Raw genomic sequence first — 18,444 nt, 5'->3', positions numbered from 1 at the left:
TAACTGTAATTGGTTCAGGGAGATAAAACATATTCCCCCAGGAGTTGATGATTTTGAAAGGGTATTTTTTATTTTGGGCCAGATAGACATGAATCATCAAATAGGTATACAGCATTGTGTTCTTATTTCTGACCATCGAATCCAGATGTAGGCCCTGACTAGTGGTTCCAGATTTCTGGTCAGTCTCACTGGGTTAATAATAATTACTAACATTTGGATGGAGCCTTAAAGTTTCACAGCACCTTCTTGTGCATTTATCACATTAGATGGTGGTGTTGGCATGAGTGATTTGTGCCTTCACCTGCTGACCCAAACACCCAGCCAATAGGCTTTTGTCTCTTTCTAAGAATTTTTCATGAGGCTGATTCAGCTACTGAAAGCTATTTTAGAATAAGGCAGAAAATGAATAAATCGAGAGACATTTGGCCTTTCTTGTCCAGAAGAGTCAAGTTCCCTGTGTATGGTCATAGAAGATAAACTGTAGCTGGCATTGGGAGGTGTTCTTCCACTAATTGACTGTCTAAGCATATCCTTTTCTTTGATATGAAAATGAAGGGAAATATTATTGTCCCAATTAAAGACAAATATACACAAGCACAGAAGAGGCTAAGTGACGTATCTGAGGCCTCACTTTCAAGAATGAGCAATTAAAATTCTGGTCCAGGTCACTTTTTCAAACTAAAACGTTTTTTAAAGCCTCATCGTTCATAGACATGTCTGAAAAAGCTGAGTCTTTCATGCTGGCCTGTATCACAATAGGTGGCTAAAATTGGTCAGAATTGGAAGGAGTCACATTAAACAAATCTATTTTTAGAAATACATTGGCATGCGGTTTTGCAAACTCACATTCATTCTTATGAAAAGCAGTGAGTGCTGTTATAAAAAATACTGTCAAGATTTACTGAGACCCAGGGCTAAGCCAAAGGGATGCCATGCACCCTAAACCTTCTCAGAGCTGCTGCCTCTGAAACTCTACTCTGTAATTTGGTAAGTGTTTTAAAAAATAAAACTAAATGGCTACCACATGGTGGAAAATTAGCAGTCTGGGACTGGAACTTCTATGTGGTATTAAATTCACATATGGAAAAAGTTAAATATTATCCTCAATGCTCTCCATGTGTTCAGTTGTATTAAATGAAATGCTTAAAAAGCATGACATTATTTAACTTTTATAAGGTTTGTCACGTCTAGTAAAACTTATTACTGTTCTTTTGAAAAACTTCATGCAGGTGCCTTCTGAGCTCACATCAGTCTGGATGTCCTATAATATACATGTGATTTGTTACTGATTATAGCACTAGACAACCAACAGTAGAATTCCAAACAGGATAACTTAATATATCACAAAATGCCGTCACTGGTAGTGGGCAGTGCTGTAGTACATTGGTCCACAATAATCTCCGTTTCCATATAAAGGATTTTATAAAACATGCGGAGTGAGGGATATACCGTAAATTGTTTCGACAAAACTGACTCTAATGTAAAGGGCTCCAAATATCTTGTGTTTCCCAAATTTAAATGACACAGCCACGTGACCTTTGCAGTCTGCATTTGGGCATGCAGCAGGGCTGCTGAATAAATACCCTATTCCTGTTGATGCTGTTGACAAAAAAGAACTTTGGGGGGATATTTCCCCCTAACTTGGATTACTCAGACACAGGGAGATATTTCCTGAGCCCAAAGTCTAGTTTCTCAATTTGCTGGGGCAGACTCTTATGCTAGATGCTTTAGAACTGAGATGTTCCTTCGAACTTCAAATGTCGTCCCTCTCTCTCTGGTTCAGCAGTGTGATTTACACCCCCATTGGTGTCCAAACTGCCTGGAAGGTTTGTTAAACATAGGAGATCTGGTCTCCATCCTAGATCTACTGCATCTATATGTATAAGAAGCTCTGCAGGTGATTCGTATTCAGTCTAAAGTTGAGACTCTCTGACAGTCTAAAGTCCGTTGGCTAGAGAGAAGAAGGTGATCAAGTGTCCTGACTACACACAGCTAGGCTGTGCAGAGTAGAAGAGTGCAGTATTATCCTATGATCACTGGAGTTTCTAGGTGTACAAATTTAACCTATGTAGAATTCAGTCCCTTGGTTCCTGGGATAAAATGAGTTGCTAAGGTGTATTGAATAACCTGCCATAATGGTAAAACATGTCACTTCAACATATTCATTCTTTTTAATTTTTTCAAGACAGAGTTTCACTCTTGTTGCCCAGGCTGGAGTGTAATAGCATGGTTTCAGTTCACTGCAACCTCCACCTTTCTGTTCAAGCGATTCTCCTGCCTCCCAGATTCAAATGATTCTGGTGCCTCAGCCTCCCAAGTAGCTGGGATCATGGGCGCCTGCCACCACGCTCAGCTAATTTTTGTGTTTTTAGTAGAGACAGGGTTTCACCATGTTGACCGTGCTGGTCTTGAAATCCTGACCTCAGGTGATCCACCCGCCTCAGCCTCCCAAAATTCTGGGATTACAGGTGGGAGCCACTGTGCCCAGCCAATATGTTCATTCTTGAATCTCAGCCTGGGAGAGAGTGAAAAGGAGACCTGACTTTGCTGAGACCTGATACTCAGAGGTCTGAAACCGCCATAGAATTTAGTGTCCTTTTAAATTCCAGTCTTGGAGAGTTTTGCTTGTTTACCCATGGGTCAAAAGAGTTTGTCCTACCATATTTGTAACAGATCAAACTCTTAGGCAGTTTAAAAGGTATACTTGGTTTCATACAGAACATAGCAAATTTGCCAAGGCCAATTCTTCCATGCAAATAATATGACCGAAATCCATTTTATTGTCACATACTGTGAGGCAATGTGTGATAGAAAAAATGTTTCAGGTTCTGGTAAAACAATCTTGCTTCACAAGAAATACCTGGGACAAAGTCTCACCTTGAGACAAGCTAGAGAGTCAGTGACTGTCTAAAGAAAAACAAGCAAGGCATTTCCAAGGAGCTTTGAGTTTCTCAGGCACGAGACTCCTCTCACCGTATGCCGCTGTCATTCTCAGTGATAATGTCATGTGGCTTATGTTACAATATCTTTGGTTCTCTCAGTCTAGATTTTCCCATATAGCAGCAAACTGCTTTAAGCAGCTCATAGATGATCAAAGGCTCAACGAGCTGCTAAATGTAATGTTAACTACCTGTAAATGTCAGTGTTCTTTCAAATAAGTGTATTTTTCCCCTTAGTTCCAAATTTTGTGCTGTACACTAATGTCTCTTGGGAGCTGGCATAATAGTGTCAGATGAGAGAATCCCTGCAGTTACTTCTGTATTTTCACAACAGTTCTCCACAAAGCACTGGCAAAAGTCCTAACTCTTCATATCTCACTGCCTTAGAAGTTCCTACAGGATTACTAGAACTGGGAGACAATCTTTTTTATTTTTCCCTAACATCTCAGGCTGAGTTTTTTACTACAAAACTCTTGTCATTTTTTTGCCACTACTGACAAAATGTGAGTACTTACCCACCAGCAGCCAAGAGTCATTTTCAAAAAGATTAATAAAATGCATGATTCCTTTGTCTATTTATATTTCTGGTTGAGAGTACAGATGGGTAGCTCTTGGATTTTGGAATCAACTGTATTTCCAATTAAAATATGTTGCTCCAATTGTCAGGAATAGGAGAGTCGACCACCCAGTTTTGAATGTTACAGTTGGCCCTTGATTTGCTTTGAGTGGATGAAGGAGAGATTATGGGTATTTGGTGCAGTTGGATTAGGCTGTGGCTTCTTTCTTTGCATCAAGAATGTTGGCAGGTTTGGGCTTTGGCATGACTTCCTGGGGCAGTATGAGTTTGGGCACAGGGGAGCTGCCGTATTAAACAAAGCTGTGCTCCACAGCAGGGCTGCCTTCTGCCTGGCTCAGAGCCCCACCAACAATCTCTCTGCCATCTGGCTCCAGTGAGGGCTAAAAACCTCAGTCCACAGCCCAAGCGAAATATGCACGGGCCAATGACAGTTGGAGACACTTGAATCAAAGGAAAGTCAGAAACCACAGACTCGCTTCCCCACCAGTAACTGGAGAATACTAATTAGGAAAATAATAAAATAGTGCAGAAGATATCTTAATTGACGAGATGATGATCATTTGTTGATTAATCAACAGTCACTTGATAGATAAAATGTGTTTACAAGTGTGTGTGTGTATGTAGAAATATAGGCATTCATATTTATGCATATAAATACCTACTATACACATCTATTATTTGAACTTTAAAAGTGTACACGTATATTGGTTTTCCAATCTTTTTAATTAATATATAATATTTGTACATATTTATGGGGTACATAGGACATTTTGCTACATGCATAGAATGTGCTGTGGTCAAGTCAGGGTATTTAGGGCATCCATCACCGTGAATATTTATCATTTCTATGTGTTGGGAACATTTCAAGTCCTCTCTTCTAGATGTTTAGAAATATACAATACATTGTTGCTAACTTTTCACATAGATCTGAGGCCATTTCTTCCGTGGTCGGTTGGCTGACTGTAACCCTAATTGTCTTCTTTCCAGAAAGTACAACTCTAATGCAACATCCATTTCTTTCCAATGGAGCAAGAATTTAAAGACACTTGCAGAGCATCCTGAAGGCAGAAACCTTATGGAGTTTTACATAATTTTATAACTGTTTTTAAAAGGAACTCACCCGCACTGAGCTATTTCAAAATAATCATTTCAGTTCTTTCAATGAATAGAAAACAATGAATTTCTTTGTGCACTCTTACTCCAGTTTCAGGAATAGTTTGTTACATAAGACAATGACGATTGCAGCTGGCGTTCATGGGCTTTGTAAACTGACGCATGGTACGTGGGTAAACTGATTCACAGCACCCAAACAGTGCCTTCAATGGGGAGGGTGGCAGGTATCCTAGGGTGCTTGGGATCCAGAAGCAGCGTTATTCGGCATGCTTTGCAGAGTAAGTGGGGAGACTGGTTAACTGGGGGAGTCGGCTTCAGACAAAGTCAGCTGAAAAGAGTTTCTACTGTTCTCAAGAGGAGGAAGCTAAGGTCTGCCAACTATTTCTGTGGTAGGGAACCACAACTTAGAAAACTCGTGACCTAAGGAGGGTCAGTATGAATCTATATGCTGAGATTTGTGGCTCTTCTGTGACTTATACCCATTAAGGGCCTTTCTTAGGGTTACATACAAACAATTCTAGTTCTAATTAACTTACTCCAAACAGTAGGCTCTGAATGTGCACAGGCTGCTGCAGCTTCTGTGACAGACATGATCCTGGCTGGGTGGGAGAGGCTAGGGTGTGGAACGGTCCGGGGCCTGCATTCTCGGAACTTGCTCCTCCCTCGCAGTGTTTCTGGGAGAGTGGACTCCAGTCTGCCATTGCCTTTCTATATCTGTATATTGCTATGTATAGATATGTGTACAGATACACACACATGCACATTTAGACTTGACAGCCACGTTTTAAAAAAAGATATGAGCTGAAGAACAGAGCTAGAGTACAACATCTGGTTTCAGTAAAGTCTGGCCTTTGTGCCCAATTTTACAGCAAAGCTGACTAAAGTACCACGAAGTCATGACTTGCGTAGGGTCAGCGCGTCAGGCAATAGCTCGGTTGCTATATGATCCCCAGACCCTTATAACTTTCAGCCCTATATTTTAACTGTTAAGCCACATGGCCTGCTATAGAATATGCCACAAAACATCCCAGATGTGCATCGAGAGTGGGCCTTTCGTAACCCAGCTAACATCATGTCCCCTTAGGACTTTCTGATTATTGGATGTTCTTGGTGACCTCTCCTGCCATGTAAGCACATTAACCCAAATGTTATGGGGATTTCCCCACATGACAGTCTTATAAGATTTTCTTATGAGGTCACTTCCTAGGAAGGCAGGGATTTAAAAGCTGCCACAACAGGCAGTGAAGCAAGCAACACGTGGCTTCACTTTCAGTCTGTCATTTTAAGCAACGAAGAATTTATACGGGTAAGATTTCTGATACGGCCGATATAGCGTTTTTTCTTTGTTTATAGACTTTGGATTCACCTTGAAACCATCCTCTCAGAACATCGGAAGTACACTTGGTCCCTGAATGGTATATTAACTTCTAACATTTCTGATTTCCAGTCATGGAGATTTCAAAACCAATTGCATACAGCAGAGGCTTTTCACTTTTAATGGAACATTTAGGAGAACGGCAGCTTTCCCTATTTTCCATGTTATCTTCAGCCCACTAACTGTTATCAGCCCTGATAGAAACCATCCCATCTCCCTAAACACATGAACCACATACTAAGTTGCCTCTTGCCTTTTAAAGATTCAGGTCACTCAAGTACATGATACTGAGACAGAACATGTTGACTGTTGGTGTGTGTTTCTCCCAAGCCACCAGTCAAGCCAGCGTTCGATTTTCACTGAGGTTGGCTGATGGCTTTTAGCTTGAGCCCCAGCAGTGTGACTCCATACAAGGCACTTCTTCAGAACTATTTTGGAACTTTAGGTACATTATATTATTAAATTTCAAAAACCAGTTTGTTAATTTTTTTCAATAAAGCTTATGAGTTTGCTGAGTCTTCCTTTTCCAAAAAAGTTTATGAGCTTTTGAGTCATGTTTTTTAATGAAAGGATTGACTTTCCCATGGCATCCAGCCCTGTGGATGATCATCTGAAACAGATTTGACTGTATTTGTTTACCAAAAGGCTGCCTAAACCAAACTCTGCCCTGAATGTTTTGTTTTCCACATTTATGTGCTAAATCTGTGTAATTTGGTAGTATGTCTCTCCAAAACCACGGTTGGTCTTGCGCAACTAATCAGCAGAGGCAGCAGTCCAGCAGGTCCGCAGAGATAAGGGAGGCTGTGAGAGGAACGCAGCCTCCAGGCGGACGAGGGACCTCAGGGTCAGCAGCTCAGCCACATTCTTCCCTGTCCCCAAGGTCACACTGAGCAATTCAGGATGGCAAAGAAAGGCTCCATCTCCAAACCGAACACAGGATTTGCTGTGGCGGCTTCCTGGAGTCATGGTGTGTTAGGGGTGATATCTACAGACTGTGGTCACTGCTTCACTTAGAAGGCTTTGGAAAATCAACAGTTTTTGTTTCTGTCTGGTTCTGTGGGTTATATTCTGGAAAAATATGACAGATGCTAAAACAATAGATGTCAAATTTAAGGTTTTCATATAAATAGCATAGTAGGGAGCTATTCTCAGTTTTATAAGGAACATATTTAATTGTTACTCTTTCCCTTTCTTCATTCTTTCCTTGAGAAATATTGAATGTTTCATTATGTACAAAGAATAGAATATGATGGGAAACAGTACGAGTATCTTGTTACATGTCATGTAATATAAATCTTTAAATTGTGAATATAAATTAAACAGAGCCCCTTGGTGTCGTGGCTCTTGCCTGTAATCCCAGCACTTTGGGAGGCTGAGGTGGGCAGATCACCTGAGGTAAGGAGTTTGAAACCAGCCTGACCAACGTGGTGAAACCACTTCTCTACTAAAAATACAAAATTAACTGGGTGTCATGGCGCATGCCTGTAATCTCCGCTACTTGGGAGGTCGACACAGGAGAATCGCTTGAACCCTGGAGTCAGAGGTTGTAGTGAGCTGAGATCGCACCATTACACTCCAGCCTGGGAAACAAGAGCGAAACTTTGTCTCAAAACAAAAGTTAGCTAGTATAAATAATTTCAAATGACTATCTTTGTATATAAACCTTTGTGCATGTATTTGATCATTTCTAGTTCCTAGAAGAATTACCAGAGGTACCGAGCCAAAAAGGGATGACCATTTTTCAACGCTCTTAATTTCCCTCCTCTATATTTCAGTTAAGAATGCATGAGAATAATTGCATGCTATATCTTTTTAAATGTTGGATATCAAATTTTAAAATTATTGTTTTTGGGGAAGATTTAGGCAGATAGTGCATTCAGATTATAGAAATGTCAACAGGAGTGGTCTCAGAGAAGTTATACAGTATAAAATTTGACATCTGACTCTTGGAAATTTTTTCAGTTAAATTTACATGTGTTACTTACTTCATTAGTTTCAGTGTCTAGTTACAGAAACTGATCAAACAACCAAAGTCACTGAGTCGCAGAGACTGACTTTGAAATTCTCAAAGGTTGCCCAGTCTCCCACCAAAAGATTAAATCCCTTCTGTGACATATCTTACGGAGCGTTAGTTTCTGTTTAAACACTCCCAAGGTCTAGGCATTCCCTTCTTCACTAGGTACTCTTTAAAGTTAGTTTTCACTTATGTAGAATAGGCTTGTGTATGCTTACACACCTTTGAGACCTTGAAAATGATCCAGACCGACATCACAGCAAATGCACCATATGGTTGGTTTACATTTCCCATAAGTTGTGTATGGTACATATTATCTTCATTCCACATACTCAAATTTGCAATCAACTAGGGACAATCTTAAAAGAACCTAGGAAATATTGGCATAAGACATAAGTCAGTTTCAAGCAATCTAATTATGGTGTTACAAATGACTATGTTAGCTTCTAACTGTGCCTTTACCTCTGACCATGAAGAATTTGCTATTAAAGAGAATGTCTTCTTGGATCATATACATTCCCTGCAGTATGGTCCTGCAGCATGGATACTGGAATCGTGTCAAGTTTCCAGGTCCCTAGAATTATTGGAAGGTACAATGTTTTTGTAGGATCAACAAATGTAATGGCTTCTTCTTTATTATTAAGTGCTGCCATAATAATAGTACTTCATGATCATAAATTATCACACAAACATAATCTTCTTTGAACTTCTAAATAATCCTGTGAAGTGATTATAGTAATTATGTTGTTCTTTTTTTTTTTTTTTTTTTTTTTTTTTTGAGGCGGAGTTTCGCTCTCGTTACCTGGACTGGAATGCAATGGCACGATCTCGGCTCACCACACCTCCGCCTCCTGGGTTCAAGCAATTCTCCCGCCTCAGCCTCCCGAGTAGCTGAGACTACAGGCGTGCACCACCATGCCCAGCTAATTTTTGTATTTTTAGTAGAGACAGGGTTTCACCATGTTGACCATAATGGTCTCGATCTCTTGGCCTCGTGATCCACCCACCTCGGCTTCCCAAAGTGCTGGGATTACAGGCGTGAGCCACCGTGCCCCGCCTATGTTCTTGATATTATTAGGTATAAATACATATTCTCAGTTTTAAGTTGAATAGGTCAAATTTCTTGAAAAAGTCATACATCTAATTAATTTTAACTGATGTACAGTGCTTGAAATACAAGAACAGAACTTTGAATTGTACATTCTGTGTTCTTTTTACCACTTAATTTAGTATAATACCTTACTTAGCCCATAGTTCCTGACTTAACGCTTACTGATTTTACATGATACTATGATGTAAACATCTAAGAGCCCTATATGAGTTTTAGGGTTTCTCTAATCCAGGGACTAGGTTAAAACAATCCTGTGGACTTTTAACAGATACAGACCTTTAAAAAAAAGAAGTCTGTATCTGTGTACTGTGTCCACACATCCAAAATATTTCTTTTAATATCTGCGCAAATTCCATCAGAAGGAGAAAATTAGGGCCAAAACCTTTCATGTTGGATTTGATTTCTTGTCCCCCCAGATCAATGAGGACATCTAAAACCAGAGAAATCAGTGATTGACAAATGGGAAGTGTGTGCTGAAATGGGGCAACTTTGCTGTTGATGAAGAAAGAATGAGTCAAGTTGGAGAGACCAAAGATGACCCCATTTGTATCTGATTTGTATTTATTTATATCCATCTGCTGCACAATTACAAATGTTGGCATGTGGACTGTGAAAGAATGAGATAATATAGAATGCCTGAGCACAACATGACCTTTTAGCTCTTTGAGAGCTCCAGAGTGAAGATAAATGTCATGTTGGAGGAGAAGTATCAAGATTTTCATTAGTCCATGAATCAGATTTTTATTTCAGCCCCACTCTCCATGCTGACACCCCAGAGTGTAGTAAAACAGAGTTCTAATCAAAACAGCATAATGAAATATAATCTACAAAGGAAAAGGTTTATAGGTTAGCTTTCAAAACAGACAGGTGTTTTTGGTATTTTAAGAATAAAATTCTCTGACAATTTTCTTTTGTAGTTGAATATGATCTGTAAGATGTATTTTTTTTTTCCGCAGAACTTCAGCAGTCCCACAGTAAGACACAGTTCACATAAACAGAATGAAAATGGGGCTCAGAAAATCTTCCACATTAGAAGCTGTGTAGGGCAGAGGGGATAGTAACGTTCTTTTTTGTGTGACTGAACTAATTCAACTCTATTAATTGGTTTATTTATATAGTCAGTGTGAATAAACAAATATTTATTTAGCAGCTATTTACTTGACCCTCAGCAAATATTTATTAAGGGCCGACTCTATGTTAAGAACATTATCAAATCTTATCGCCCTACCTGGTCTTTTACTGGAAGACAGGGGAGAGAATAATTAGGAAGTGAAAGGGTAGATGTAAACTGAAGAATGAATCCATCTGATGATTACATCAAGTTATTTGCACAGTATCATGTTATACCAGGCTCATTGCCTTCAGAAAATTCTTCAGCTACCCTAAGTCTTAGATGATTTAAGTCTCTAATTCAGAACATTAAGAAATTAGAGATTCAAGTCCCGTGTTTCATAGTCCTTGTTCATGTTATCATTAGCTTTTGAAAAGGAAGAACAATTTGCCATTTTAGCAGTCATGTGTCAATGAAAACTCTGTGGCAGGCGTCCCCAAACTACGGCCCATGGGCCGCATGCAGCTCCCTGAGGCCATTTATCCGGCCCCCCGCCGCAGTTCAGGAAGGGGCACCTCTTTCATTGGTGGTCAGTGAGAGGAGCACAGTATGTGGCAGCCCTCCAATGGTCTGAGGGACAGTGAACTGGCCCCCTGTGTAAAACGTTTGGGGACGCCTGCTCTATGGAATCGGTGTTTTTTTTTTTTTTTTTTTTAATTCTATGACACCATCATCTTTAAGATATACAGCTTTTATGGATTAAAAATGCATTACATGTGGACAAATTTTAATGCTGACCATAGCATATGCTTAGTTATGCCAACTTACGTTCTGAATTTTGAGTCTAAACCTTTGTCACGTCCTAAGTCTAACGTTTTTTTTCTGAATCATTTTCCAGTATCTGCCGTGATGGCAATGTTGCAATGACATCAGCATCTTACAACCCATGTTCCTGCTCAAGCCTCCTCAGCACTAGGACAGTGACTGGCTTCTATGCCTTTGATGCACACTGAAGAAGGCTGTGTCTACACTTGTTTCAAACCTCCCTCGTGTGACTCAGGGATCTCTGAGAGGTAAACTGCTTGACACTGTTGGTAGGTCGTTACTTTGAGCCTGTGTAATGGTTCTTCAAGGATCCACCTCCTCTAGCTCTGAAAATTTTGTTTATTCCAACACACTTTGCTATGCTCATACATGTATAGGCACATTTCTTTGGACATATGTTTAAAAATTACTCTTTATTTCAGAAATGTTAAAATATGAAGACATATAATCTTGGAATCAAGGAAAATAGGGTAACGAAAACCCAAGTAGTCGTGTTGCTTCCCAGGAAGATGATGAGCTGGCCAGAGGAGCTGGGAAGTCAGGTGTGCACCTGCATGGGATATGGTCATCGTTTAGCTCCATGTGACCCTCCGAGGGCACAGGTGTATGTGTTTGTGGTTGACTGCTTTGATATATTCCATTTTGGTTTCAAAACACCAGGAGACAACAGTGGCCACACTACTTATATCCATAAACAAACATACAGAAACTAAATGTGGATCTAGGAAAAGAGATTGTTAAGGATATTAATTTTTGCTAGCATTAAAAAAATAGCACTGAAACCAAACTCAAACACAATTATTTTTCCTAGCATAAAAATTCAATACTCATACTCAGAAGTTTTAAAAAAATAATATTTATGAAGTAAAAGTATATTTAATTTTTTTACAATTAAAAACATGCATCAAATATACCAAAAGAAAAAGAAAGAAAATCAATAGGTCTTATTTCTAATATTCAGTAAAAATAGTTTACACAGAGAGTCAGTGTAGCTGGTTCTTCAGAAAAGACTGATTATCAGTGACTAGGAATCATTTATATATTAACAGAAGTTTTAAGGTTTTTATCCTAAAAGTTATAAGCACAATGCAAAGAATTATTTTTCCTCTTCCTTTTGAGAACAAATTACTGAGCTAATACTCTATTGCCTCTGAATATTCTGTGCTGTATTTCCTATGAACAGGAATCTTCCTACATGTGCTTAATATAATCATCAAAGTCAGATAATTTATACTGATATATTACTACTATTTAATTTGCAGAGACAATTCAAGTTTGCTAATTGTCCTAACAATGTTATTCTTTGTGGCAAAGTATGAAGTTCAGAATCCCCTGTTGCGCTTAGATGCTGGTATGGTCGGGCCCTGTGTCCCCACCCGAATCTCATCTCAAATTGTAATCCCCATGTGTCAAGGGAGTGCCATGGCTTTCTTGTTTCCTTTTCTCTGGAAAAGTTGCTCATTCTGTCCTTGACCTTCCTTTTTTTGAGACCTTTGAAGATGACAGGCCAACGCCTATGGAATGCCCATTGATTTGGATTTGTTTGATGTTTCCTCACAATTATATTCAAGATACACATGTCTGGTAGAAATACCACTTAAAAATGGTGGAAATGCCAAGAAAAAGTGAGACTTGGCTTTCTTTTTTCACTGCATCCTAAAAGGAGGTGCCCAACTGTGATCTGTCCCATTACTGATAATGTGTAGTTGGATCACTTGATTAAAATAGTATCAACTGGTCTACTAAACTAAAGTTACTCATTTTCCTTTGTAATTAGCACATACTTGGTGGGAAGTATGTTGAGACTATAAAAATTTGTTCTTCAGCAAACTCCAGTTGATTTTTTATTTATTTACATCGTGAGGATTTGTGGTTTTCTGTTTTATTCAGTAAATTATATCTTGTTATCATCATTTCTTTGATGATGATTTTGTTTTCTAGCTTTTGCCAATGGGAGCCTCTTTCAGGTGGCTTAGTCTCTTTTGACATGGTTCTGTGGGGGGCCCTTCTTACCCGCTTGGGGGGCTCTGACACCAGCATCAGTTTTCCTTCCTGGACCCCTTGGTTGCCCTCCTTTCCCACCCAGGCTCTGGCACCGTGCCGGGGGCCGTCCCATTCTGTCCCCGCTCACTCGTTGGTGGCCTGGTCGACTTCCCTAGCCGGTACAAGCCAGCTCTAGCTTACTCCTGACAGGTGAGGATATGTCCTCTAAGGGGAAGGGAAATGAGGGTAGGATCACAGAGAATGACTTTATGCAAAGCTGTGGACTTAATGGAACAGGTCAAAGACCTGCTCTGCACCAGAAATAGCTGAGGCTGCCTAAGGCTGAGTCAAACACCTGGTGGCCTAGGGGCCCTGATCCAAGGAAGAGCAGGACATGGCTCTGGTTCTGGTTGCCTGGAGTGGCATCAATGACAAGCTGTGCCGTTGAGGGAAGACCCCTGAGAGCAGGTTGAGGAAACCCAGGGCCTATGAGGTATTTAGCAAGAGTTGCCATCGGTCAAGGACAGGGCTGTGGCAGGAAGTGACTTCTGGGAGGATTCAGATCCACTGGCAAGCTACATTCCCAGAGCCTTCCACGGGTGTGTGTGATCCCTTTTCTAAACATGTCCACTTTCTTCTCTGTCATACACTTCCCCTGAGACAAGGGAGAGCTATCAGTTTGAATCAGGGGTAAAAGAGAATAATAATGGCAGATCATAATGAGTAGCACTGAGCCTCTGTGATCTTACGGACACTTTTCTAAATGCTTTTTATGTCTTAAGTCTTTAATCCTCACTGATATGATTCTCATTTTATAGATGAGGAAATTCAAGCAGGAAGAGGTTAAGTAAGGTTCAGGTGAAATAGCCGGAGAGGGTATAGCGTTGTAACACACCACAGCAGCCTGACTCCACACCCCATGCCCCACTCCGCTACACTGGGGAGAAGAAAAAATTCAGGGAGGACAAAGTATTGGTATCTCAAGATATTATGCATTGCATAAATAAGGTAGGTGAGAGCATGACCTGGCATCTAACAGATGTGCAAGAAATGCTTTTTTGAATAAATCAATGGACAACCTCTGTCTTGCATCAGTTAATCCCTATAAGGTGAGAGTTTTATAACTCTCACTGTCTTGCTTTTTGATTTTGCATATTTCAGAATGTAGGTGATCTTTGAGCAGTGTGTTAAAGTTTCCCAAACAAGAATTTGAGAAACACTGCAAGAGTATGCCCAGCTTCAGTTTTGAAATATTGCATCAGTTCTTCTGCTCCTAGATCATGGAAATCTTCTTCATCAATAGATTTAATTCATTTAAATATTTTTTTGCAATAGCCTTTTTTTTTTTCCCTTGACCTTTTCTGCATGAGGCAGGCCTGGATATTGTGCTGAGGGTTCCACTCAGTGATAGCCAGTGCTCCACCTTGGCCTATGCACAGGAGCCACATCCCTGTTTCAAGCAAGTGCTCTGGCATCTGTCTTTACCCTCCTCTGAGTTTACTGTATTAAAAAAGTCTGCTTTTGAGAGAAGTCTGGAGTGCACGGTTTCATCTTTATGATGAGAGGACAGATCTCCCATTAAAAGAAAAATTCTGCGTTCTGAAAAACTGAATAGGTTGGCACTTAAAAGGGAATTCCAGCTGGTTAATTTAGGGTGCTGAAAAAGAGATCCAGCACAAGAATGCTTTCTGGCTGTGGGCCAACTGCATTTTCAACTGATTGCGAATTGGAGACATTTTCATCACATGAGGGACTCCGCTGTTCAGTATCACATTGTTCTAAGATAGGAAAACAAGTGAGCATACAGTTTGGCTCTGGTATCATAGCTATATTCATGAGCATGAGCAATGCCAGTTGCATCAGAACCAAAGATAGCCTTATGCTTGCTGATATGTTAAAAGTAAAAAAAACCTGAATGAAAATTTAAAAAATATTTTCCCTCTTGAAGTTTTTCTTTTTTCATTTTTTTATTCTTGCCTACTAATTTTCTTTTCTGTTATGTCTCAGAAAATACTCTGAAGATGTGAAAAGAGCTTTAGGTAAAAGAACACTTTTCAAAATTGTTTTGTTCCTGTGACTGTTTTTTCCAGTGGCTTAATGTGTAAAAATGCATAGGAATCCTTGGTGGGTCCAGACAGCTCTCCAGGGCAGTTGTCCTTCAGGCAACGATCCAGCGACTCATACAGCTTTAGCCTGCTGCTCTACCAACCCCATACCAGACCTTGGTCCTTGGACAGAGAGAACGAGAAGCTCAGCTGCTGTGGAGAGGCTTTTTGTGGCTTTGGCTTGAAAGTGACACATATCGCTTCTGCTCCCATTTCCTTGGCCAGAAGTTGTTATGTGGCTCTGCCTAACTGGAAGCGTCTGGGAAGCAGAGTCTCTCCTCGGCCCAGAAAGAAGAGGAGAGCTGGATGTTGCTGAACACTGGTAACGGCATGTGGTCCAATCGCGCTTCCCAGACATCGGTATGGTCCAAAGGGTCCGTGGTCCAAGTGAACAGACAAAAGCCTTTGGTTTGCTGCCACCTATGCAAACTAACAAAGCAAAACACCTCCCACTGTGCTTTCTTATGGAGTGCTGAAGGTTCCCCTAATAAATTGTCCCTTCCGTAGAATTGTCTTTCCCATTTTTCTCTTACTCCATTCATTTCAGCCAAAGGAATGTGGCCAAGTCTCTAGGTCGAGTCTGGATACCTTTTGAAATAGCTGTAGCTCCAAGAATTGATGCACTCAGAAACATGTCCAGATTTGAATGACTTCATCTGTGAATATTCTTTGTGCTGTTTATTGTCAAGGCATTTAAAAATCGTATGATGCAGTTGGCCTCAATACTATTAGTGCACGCTCTTGGTTCCTCAACTTGGTTGTAGGACTGACCCTCTCCCCTCAGTTCCACTCAGGGGAGCTTGCTATCTAGTGTCCAAAAGGAAAGGACAAATGTAGGCAAGCTTGGGACAGGTATTGATGTCCTGTGGATATGATAGTTATATATTCTGTTTCTAACACTGTTATTGCTTTGTATAAATCCAAGTTGCTGCCTGGTTTCATATTTCTTCCCAGATAATTCCCTTTAACATTTCTTATAGGTAGGTCTGTTGCTGATAATTTTTCTCTGTTTTTATTTGTCTGATAAAGTCTTTATTTCTCCTTCATATTTCACAGGGAATAAAACACTGAGTTGTTGTTGTTGTTATTGTTTGCATGTTTTAAATTATACTTTAAGTTCTGGGGTACATGTGCACATCGCGCAGGATTGTTACATAGGTAACAAACCACCACATGCCATGGTGGTTTGCTGCCTCCATCCTCCCACCCCTTGCTGTCCCTCCCCTAGGACCCCCAGCCCCTAACAGGCCCCAGTGTGTGATATTCCCCTCCATGTCCATGTGTGCTCATTGTTCAACACCCACTTAGGAGTGAGAACATGTGGGTTTGGTTTTCTGCTCTTGTGACAGTTTGCTGAGAAAGATGGTTTCCAGCTTCATTCATGTCCCCGCAAAGGACATGAACTCATTGTTTTTTATGGTTGCATAGTATTCCATGGCGTACATGTGCCACATTTTCTTTATCCAGTCTATCACTGATGGGCATTTCAGTTGATTCCAAGTCTTTGCTATTGTAAACAGTGCCACAATGAACATACGTGTGCATGTGTCTTTATAAGAGAATGATTTATAATCCTTTGGGTATGTACCCAGTAATGGGATTTCTGGGTCAAATGGTATTTCTAGTTCTAGATCCTGAGTAATCGCCACACTGTCTTCCACAATGATTGAACTAATTTACACTCCCACCAACAGTGTAAAAGTGTTCCTGTTTCTCCACATCCTCTCCAGCATCTGTTGTCTACAGATTTTTTAATGATTGCCATTCTAGCTGGCATGAGATGGTATCTCAATGTGGTTTTGATTTGCATTTCTCTAATGACCAGTGATGATAAGCATTTTTTCATATGTTTATTGGCTGCATAAATGTCTTCTTTTGAAAAGGGTCTGTTCATATCCTTCATCTGCTTTTTGATAGGGTTGTTTTTTATTGTAAATTTGTTTTAGTTCTTTGTAGATTCTGGATATTAGCCTTTTGTCAGATGGGTAGCTTGCAAAATTTTCTCCCATTCTGTTGGTTGCCGGTTCATTCTAATGATTATTTCTTTTTCTGTGCAGAAACTCTTAAGTTTAATTAGATCCCATTTGTCTATTTTGGCTTTTGTTGCCATTGCTTTTGGTGTTTTTGTCATGAAGTCCTTGCCTATGCCTATGTCCTGAATGGTTTTGCCTATGTTTTCTTCTAGAGTTTTTATGGTGTTAGGTCTTATGTTTAAGTCTTTAATCCATCTGGGGTTAATTTTAGTGTAAGGTGTCAGGAAGGGGTCCAGTTTCTGCTTTCTGCACATGGCTAGCCAGTTTTCCCAATGCCATTTATTAAACAGGGAATCCTTTCCCCATTGCTTGTTTTTGTTGGGATTGTCAAAGATCAGATGGTTGTAGATGTGTGGTGTTGCCTCTGAGGCCTCTGTTCTCTTCCATTGGCATTATATCTCTGTTTTGGTACCAGTACTATGCTGTTTTGATTACTGTAGCCTTGTATTATAGTTTGAAGTCAGGTAGCATGATACCTTCAGCTTTGCTCTTTTTGCTTAGGATTGTCTTGTTATGCAGGCTCTTTTTGTGTTCCATATGAAATTTAAGGTGGTTTTTTTTTTCCAGGTCTGTGAAAAAGGTCAGTGGTAGCTTGATGGGGATAGCATTGAATCTATAAATTACTTTGGGCAGTATGGCCATTTTCATGATATTGAGTCTTCCTAACCATGAGCATGGAATGATTTTCCATCTGGTTGTGTCTTCTCTTATTTTGTTGAGCAGTGGTTTGTAGTTCTCCTTGAAGAGTTCCTTCACATCCCTTGTTAGTTGTATTCCTAGGTATTTTATTCTCTTTGTAGCAATTGTGAATGGGAATTCGCTCATGATTTGGTTCTCTGTTTGTCTGTTATTGGTGTATAGGAATGCTTGTGATTTTTGCACATTGATTTTCTATCCTGAGAGTTTGCTGAAGTTGTTTATCATCTTAAGGAAATTTTGGGCTAAGATGATGATGTCTTCTAAATATACAATCATGTAATCTGCAAATAGAGATAATTTGACTTCCTCTTTTACTAATTGAATACCCTTGATTTCTTTTTCTTGCTCTGGCTAGAACTTCCCATACTATAATGAATAGGAGTGGTGAGAGAGGGCATCCTTGTCTAGTGCCAGATTTCAAAGGGAATGCTTCCAGTTTTTGCCCATTCAGTCTGATATTGGCTGTGGGTTTGTCAAAAATAGCTTTTATTATTTCAAGATATGTTCCATCAATACCTAGTTCATTTGAGTGTTTTTGGCATAAAAGGATGTCGAATTTTGTCAAAGGCCTTCTCTACATCTATTGAAATAATTATGTGGTTTTTGTCTCTGATTCTGT

This window comes from Saimiri boliviensis, chromosome 3, assembly GCF_048565385.1.
Source record: "Saimiri boliviensis isolate mSaiBol1 chromosome 3, mSaiBol1.pri, whole genome shotgun sequence".
NCBI lineage: Eukaryota > Metazoa > Chordata > Mammalia > Primates > Cebidae > Saimiri > Saimiri boliviensis.
The sequence above is the reverse complement of the archived record's forward strand: the minus strand, read 5'-3'. Positions refer to the sequence as shown.